At 40.5% G+C, this 8,354-nt stretch overlaps 1 non-coding gene across 1 annotated transcript; it reads left to right on the plus strand.

The window, feature by feature from the left end:
• The first annotated feature begins 7,858 nt into the window (after nucleotides 1-7,858).
• On the plus strand, nucleotides 7,859-7,966 carry LOC130978427 (small nucleolar RNA R71). The gene has a single exon (XR_009086071.1). It is a non-coding gene; the product is annotated as a small nucleolar RNA R71 (small nucleolar RNA).
• Nucleotides 7,967-8,354: the final 388 nt, after the last annotated feature.

Below are 8,354 nucleotides of genomic sequence, written 5' to 3' on the forward strand. Positions count from 1 at the left end.
GGGTGGAAATGCCAATCAAAGTTCCTTATGGTTGGAAACTCAAAGTCTAAGTGCAATGGTTGGTATAGTTCTCAACTAAAAGGGTCTAGGAAGATGCTTTGGTGTTCACTTGAGAATTCGGATCACTTCTCACCCAATTGGAATTGTGATGATTAACTTGAAGATGGGTGTAGAAACAAGATTTGGGATCCGGGAATAGATGAAGATTAATTTTGGAAGCCCTTAGCTTGTGTGGAACTTCATCAAAGCTTGGTGCCATTGGTTTTGAATTTTGGAGCTTACTTGAAGTCCAAGCATTGGTGGAGGTTTCAAGATGAGTACAAGCATAAGCCACCATAACAAGGAGCCTTCCAAATGTCCAACTTAAGGACTTAAACTAAAAGTGCTAGGTGGGAGACACCCCACCATGGTAAACTCTTTCCACTCTTTTTTTAAATTTGGTTAATAAGTGATTGGAGTTGCCATTGTAGGTAGTTTTTGTCATTTTCCATACTCTTATGCATTTTGATTTTATTGATAGGTTGTTTGTTGCATTCATGCTTTGATTAGAATAGTTGTTGTTAGATTGCATTTGTTTGTAGTATAAGTTTTGTTTTTAGTATGTTTGAAAATTTTTCAAAAACTTAAAGATTTTTGTTAAATTTGAATTATGGTTGCTTTAGAATGTTTATAGGTTAGGAGAGTGTTAAATTCTGTTTTTATGCTTCTTAAAAAAAATTATTAAAAAAAATTTAAAAAAAAAGGGGGCATCGGCGCCCAAGCGCGCAGTGCGCGCGCGCGTCGCTGTTGTTTCACAACTCCTAGTACTAAAACCCAAGAGTTGTGCCCACTTTATGCCTACTTTGTGCCAGGCAATCCGCGCGTAAGCACGAATGGCGCGCGCGCGCCGATTGTCCATGTCGCATCCGCGCCCAAGAGCGCATCGCGCGCGCGTGCAGATTGTACCTGCTGCATCCGTGCCTAAGCACGCATGGCGCATATGCACGGATTTGCACCCTGTTTTTCCCCTTTCTCCTTCTTTCTTCTTTCATTCTTCTTTATTTCTACCTTTTTCTTCTTCCTCTCTTGCAAAAAAAAAGAAGAAAGAAAGAAAAAAATTTTCTTTTTAAAAAAAAATAAAAAATAAAAAAATAAAAAATAAAAAAATAAAAAAATAATAATAATAATAAAATTTTTTTTCTCTTCCATTCTCTTTCTTTCTTCTTCTTTCTTCCTTTCTTACTTTCTTTTCAAATTTTTCACTTTTTATTTTTCTTATTTTCATCTTCTTTTATATGTTGCATTTGCATATTACCATTCATTGCATTTCACTTTTATTTTTATAGCTTGCTCATGTTTTCTTTTCTAAGTTCTTGTTTTAATAATGGTGTTGGATTCTTATATTCAATTGTTGAGAATTTCTTGGTTAATCTTGGTGCTTTGTGACTTGTTTGACATTAACTGTAATATTTGCTATACACATAAGATTAGTGCCTTAGTCCTTCCTCACTCATGACCCCTTGTTTTTATACCTTATCATCATTGAGTTAGGATGGGACCAAATACTCTTATGCTTATCCCTAATCTTGTTTGTGTTTATTCTTGTTTGAACTTGATGCTCAACATACTCTTCATGTCATTTGACTTTTGGTGCACGAAATTGTGATCACTACAACTCAAATAATCCAAAAACTTGGTGTTCAACACCATGGCATAAACACAACTTCGCACAACTAACCAGCAAGTATACTGGGTCGTCCAAGTAATAAACCTTACGCGAGTAAGGGTCGATCCCACAGAGATTGTTGGTATGAAGCAAGCTATGGTCACATTGTAAATCTTAGTCAGGAAAACTCAAATGGGTAAGGGTGATATACGAATAAACATAAAGATAAAGATAGAGATACTTATGCAATTCATTGGTGGGAATTTCAGATAAGCGTATGGAGATGCTGTGTTCCTTCCGTCTCTCTGCTTTCCTACTGTCTTCATCCAATCCTTCTTACTCCTTTCCATGGCAAGCTGTATGCAAGGGTTTCACCGTTGTCAGTGGCTACCTCCCATCCTCTCAGTGCAAATGTTCAACGCACCCTGTCACGGCACGGCTATCCAGCTGTCGGTTTTCGATCATGTCGGAATAGATTCCAGTGATTCTTTTGCGTCTGTCACTAACGCCCCACAATCGCGAGTTTGAAGCTCATCACAGTCATTCAATCATTGAATCCTACTCAGAATACCACAGACAAGGTTTAGACCTTCCGGATTCTCTTGAATGCCGCCATCAGTTCTAGCTTATACCACGAAGATTCCGGTTAAAGAATCCAAGAGATATCCACCCAATCTAAGGTAGAACGGAGGTGGTTGTCAGCCACACGTTCATAGGTGAGAATGATGATGAGTGTCACGGATCATCACATTCATCAATTGAAGAACAAGTGATATCTTATAACAAGAACAAGCGCAATTGAATAGAAGAACAATAGTAATTGCATTAATACTCGAGGTACAGCAGAGCTCCACACCTTAATCTATGGTGTGTAGAAACTCCACCGTTGAAAATAAATAAGAACAAAAGTGATCATTGGCTTCGGCCCCAGAGAGGGAACCAGAAGAACCAAGATCTGATCTAAGAACTAGATGTCCGAAGATGAAAATACAATAGAAAAAGGTCCTACTTATAGGGAACTAGTAGCCTAGGGTTTACAGAGATGAGTAAATGACATAAAAATCCACTTCCGGGCCCACTTGGTGTGTGCTTGGGCTGAGCATTGAAGCATTTTCGTGTAGAGACTCTTCTTGGAGTTAAACGCCAGCTTTTATGCCAGTTTGGGCGTTTAACTCCCATCCTTGTGCCAGTTTCGGCGTTTAACGCTAGGAATTCTGAGGGTGAATTTGAACTCCGGTTTGGGTCATCAAATCTTAAGCAAAGTATGAACTATCATATATTGCTGGAAAGCCCAGGATGTCTACTTTCCAACGCCGTTGAGAGCGCGCCAATTGGGCTTTTGTAGCTCCAGAAAATCCACTTCGAGTGCAGGGAGGTCAGAATCCAACAGCATCTGCAGTCCTTTTTAGTCTATGAATCAGATTTTTGCTCAGGTCCCTCAATTTCAGCCAGAAAATACCTAAAATCACAGAAAAACACACAAACTCTTAGTAAAGTCCAGAAAAGTGAATTTTAACTAAAAACTAATAAAAATATACTAAAAACTAACTAGATCATACTAAAAACATACTAAAAACAATGCCAAAAAGCGTACAAATTATCCGCTCATCACAACACCAAACTTAAATTGTTGCTTGTCTTCAAGCAACTGAAAATCAAATAAGATAAAAAGAAGAGAATATGCAATGAATTCCAAAAACATCTATGAAGATCAGTATTAATTAGATGAGTGGGGCTTTTAGCTTTTTGCCTCTGAACAGTTTTGGCATCTTCACTTTATCCTTTGAAATTCAGAATGATTGGCTTCTTTAGGAACTCAGAATCCAGATAGTGTCATTGAACACAGCTACTCATTGAGTATTGGCCGTGGCCCAAAGCACTCTGTCTTCCAGTATTACCACCGGATACATACATGCCACAGACACATAATTGGGTGAACCTTTTTAGATTGTGACTCAGCTTTGCTAAAGTCCCCAAATAGAGGTGTCCAGGGTTCTTAAGCACACTCTTTTTGCCTTGGATCACAACTTTATTTCTTTCTTTTTCTCTCTTTTTTTTTCGTTTTCTTTTCTCTTTCTTCTTTCTTTTTTTTTCGTTTTTCTCCTTCTCTTTTTTTTTTTGTATTCACTGCTTTTTCTTGCTTCAAGAATCATTTTTATGATTTTTCAGATCCTCAGTAACATGTCTCCTTTTTCATCATTCTTTCAAGAGCCAACATCCATGAACCACAAATTCAAAAGACATATGCACTGTTTAAGCATACATTCAGAGAACAAAAATATTGCCACCACATCAAAATAATTATACTGTTATAAAATTCAAAATTCATGCAATTCTTCTCTTTTTCAATTAAGAACATTTTTCATTCAAGAAAGGTGATGGATTCATAGGACATTCATAACTTTAAGGCATAGACACTAAGACACTAATGATCACAAGACACAAACATAGATAAACATAAGCATTAAAATTCGAAAAATAGGAAAATAAAGAACAAGGAAATTAAAGAACGGGTCCACCTTAGTGATGGCGGCTTGTTCTTCCTCTTGAAGATCCTATGGAGTGCTTGAGCTCCTCAATGTCTCTTCCTTGTCTTTGTTGCTCCTCTCTCATGATTCTTTGATCTTCTCTAATTTCATGGAGGAGAATGGAATGTTCTTGGTGCTCCACCCTTAGTTGTCCCATGTTGGAACTCAATTCTCCTAGGGAGGTGTTTAGTTGCTCCCAATAGTTTTGTGGAGGAAACTGCATCCCTTGAGGCATCTCAGGGATTTGATGATGAGAGGGATCTCTTGTTTGCTCCATCCTCTTCTTAGTGATGGGCTTGTCCTCATCAATGGGGATGTCTCCCTCTATGTCAACTCCAACTGAATAACAGAGGTGACAGATGAGATGAGAAAAGGCTAACCTTGCCAAGGTAGAGGACTTGTCCGCCACCTTATAAAGTTCTTGGGATATCACCTCATGAACTTCTATTTCTTCTCCAATTATGATGCTATGAATCATGATAGCCCGGTCTATAGTAACTTCGGACCGGTTGCTAGTGGGAATGATTGAGCGTTGGATGAACTCCAACCATCCCCTAGCCACGGGCTTGAGGTCATGCCTTCTCAATTGAACCGGCTTTCCTCTTGAATCTCTCTTCCATTGGGCGCCCTCTTTACAAATGACTGTGAGGACTTGGTCCAACCTTTGATCAAAGTTGACCCTTCTAGTGTAAGGATGTTCATCTCCTTGCATCATGGGCAAGTGGAATGCCAACCTTACATTTTCCGGACTAAAATCCAAGTATTTCCCCTGAACCATTGTAAGCCAATTCTTTGGGTCCGGGTTCACACTTTGATCATGGTTCTTGTTGATCCATGCATTGGCATAGAACTCTTGAACCATTAAGATTCCGACTTGTTGAATGGGGTTGGTAAGAACTTCCCAACCTCTTCTTCGGATCTCATGTCGGATCTCCGGATATTCACTCTTTTTGAGTTTAAAAGGGACCTCGGGGATCACCTTCTTCAAGGCCACAACTTCATAGAAGTGGTCTTGATGCACCTTTGAGATGAATCTCTCCATCTCCCATGACTCGGAGGTGGAAGCTTTTGCCTTCCCTTTCCTCTTTCTAGAGGTTTCTCCGGCCTTGGATGCCATAAATAGTTATGGAAAAACAAAAAGCAATGCTTTTACCACACCAAACTTAAAAGGTTTGCTCGTCCTCGAGCAAAAGAAGAAAGAAGAGAGTAGAAGAAGAAGAAATAGAGGAGATGGAGATGGCTTGTGTTTCGGCCAATGGGGGAGAAGTAGTGTTTAGGTTGTGTGAAAATGAAAGAGTGAAGATGGGTTTATATAGTGGTGGGGGAAGGGTTATGGTTCAGTTATGGGAGGGTGAGTTTGGGAGGGAAAGTGGTTTGAATTTGAATGGTGAGGGAGGTGGGGTTTTATGAAGGATGGATGTGAGTGGTGAAGAGAAAGATGGGATTTGATAGGTGAAGGGTTTTTGGGGAAGAGGTGTTGAGGTGATTGGTGAATGAGTGAAGAAGAGAGAGAGGGTGGTGGGGTAGGTGGGGATCCTGTGGGGTCCACAGATCCTGAGGTGTCAAGGAAAAGTCATCCCTGCACCAAGTGGCGAGTAAAATTGCTCTTTGTGCCAATTCTGGTGTTAAACGCCGGGCTGGTGCCCATCTCTGGCATTTAACGCCAAGTTCTTGCCCTTTTCTGGCGTTTAACGCCAGTCTGGTGCCTCTTTCTGGCGTTAAACGCCCAGAATGGTGCCAGACTGGGCGTTAAACGCCCATCTGCCAGCCTTACTAGCGTTTAAACGCCAGCAGGTTCTTCCTCCAGGGTGTGCTGTTTTTCTTTTTGTTTTTCATTTTGTTTTTGCTTTTTTCATTGATTTTGTGACTTCTCATGACCATCAACCTACAGAAAACATAAAATAACAAAAGAGAATAGATAAAATATAACATTGGGTTGCCTCCCAACAAGCGCTTCTTTAATGTCAGTAGCTTGACAGAGAGCTCTCATGGAGCCTCAGGGATGTTCAGAGCAATGTTGGAAGCTCCCAACACCAAACTTAGAGTTTGAATGTGGGGGTTCAACACAAAACTTAGAATTTGGTTGTGGCCTCGCAACACCAAACTTAGAGTTTGACTGTGGGGGCTCTGTTTGGCTCTGTTTTGAGAGAAGCTCTTCATGCTTCCTCTCCATGGTGACAGAGGTATATCCTTGAGCCTTGGACACAAAGGATTCTTCATTCACTTGAATGATCAATTCTCCTCTATCAACATCAATCACAGCCTTTGCTGTGGCTAGGAAGGGTCTGCCAAGGATGATGGATTCATCCATGCACTTCCCAGTCTCTAGGACTATGAAATCAGCAGGGATGTAATGGTCTTCAACTTTTACCAGAACATCCTCTACAAGTCCATAGGCCTGTTTTCTTGAGTTGTCTGCCATCTCTAGTGAGATTTTTGCAGCTTGTACCTCAAAGATCCCTAGCTTCTCCATTACAGAGAGAGGCATGAGGTTTACACTTGACCCTAGGTCACACAAGGCCTTCTTAAAGGTCATGGTGCCTATGGTACAAGGTGTTGAGAACTTCCCAGGATCTTGTCTCTTTTGAGGTAATTTCTGCCTAGTCAAGTCATCCAGTTCTTTGGTGAGCAAAGGGGGTTCATCCTCCCAAGTCTCATTACCAAATAACTTGTCATTTAGCTTCATGATTGCTCCAAGGTATTTAGCAACTTGCTCTTCAGTGACATATTCATCCTCTTCAGAGAAAGAATACTCATCAGAGCTCATGAAAGGCAGAAGTAAGTCCAATGGAATCTCTATGCTCTCATTTTGAGCATCAGATTCCCATGGTTCCTCATTAGGGAACTCATTGGAGGCCAGTGGATGTCCATTGAGGTCTTCCTCAGTGGCGTTCACTGCCTTTTCCTCCTCTCCAAATTCGGCCATGTTGATAGCCTTGCACTCTCCTTTTGGATTTTCTTCTGTATTGCTTGGAAGAGTACTAGGAGGGAGTTCAGTAATTTTCTTGCTCAGCTGACTCACTTGTCCCTCCAAGTTTCTAATGGAGGACCTTGTTTCAATCATGAAACTTTGAGTGGTTTTGATTAGATCAGAGACCATTGTTGCTAAGTCAGAGGTGTTCTACTTAGAACTCTCTGTCTGTTGCTGAGAAGATGATGGAAAAGGCTTGCTATTGCTAAACCTGTTTCTTCCACCATTATTGTTGTTGAAACCTTGTTGAGGTCTCTGTTGATCCTTCCATGAAAGATTTGGATGATTTCTCCATGAAGGGTTGTAGGTGTTTCCATAGGGTTCTCCCATGTAATTCACCTCTTCCATTCAAGGGTTCTTAGGATCATAAGCTTCTTCTTCAGATGAAGCTTCCTTAGTACTGCCTGGTGCATTTTGCATTCTAGACAGACTTTGAGAAATCATATTGACTTGCTGAGCCAATATTTTGTTCTGAGCCAATATGGCATTCAGAGTGTCAATCTCAAGAACTCCTTTCTTCTGATTAGTCCCAGTGTTCACAGGATTCCTTTCAGAAGTATACATGAATTGGTTATTTGCAACCATTTCAATTAGTTCTTGAGCTTCTGTAGGCGTCTTCTTCAGATGAAGAGATCCTCCAGCAGAGCTATCCAAAGACATCTTGGATAGTTCAGAGAGACCATCATAGAAAATACCTATGATGCTCCATTCAGAAAGCATATCAGAGGGACACTTTCTGATTAATTGTTTGTATCTTTCCCAAGCTTCATAGAGGGATTCTCCTTCCTTCTGTCTGAAGGTTTGGACTTTCACTCTAAGCTTACTCAATTTTTGAGGTGGAAAGAACTTTGCCAAGAAGGCATTGACTAGCTTTTCCCAAGAGTTCAGGCTTTCTTTAGGTTGAGAATCCAACCATGTTCTAGCTCTGTCTCTTACAGCAAAAGGGAATAGCATAAGTCTTAGACCTTAGGGTCAACCCCATTAGTCTTGACAGTGTCACAGATTTGCAAGAACTCAGCTAAGAACTGATGAGGATCTTCCAATGGAAGTCCATGGAACTTGCAATTCTGTTGCATTAGAGAAACTAATTGAGGCTTAAGCTCAAAGTTGTTTGCTCCAATGGCAGGGATAGAGATGTTTCTCCCATAGAAGTCGGGAGTAGGTGCAGTAAAGTCACCTAGCACCTTCCTTGCATTGTTGGCATTGTTGT

Source organism: Arachis stenosperma, chromosome 4 (genome assembly GCF_014773155.1).
Source record: "Arachis stenosperma cultivar V10309 chromosome 4, arast.V10309.gnm1.PFL2, whole genome shotgun sequence".
In the NCBI taxonomy this organism is placed as follows: domain Eukaryota; kingdom Viridiplantae; phylum Streptophyta; class Magnoliopsida; order Fabales; family Fabaceae; genus Arachis; species Arachis stenosperma.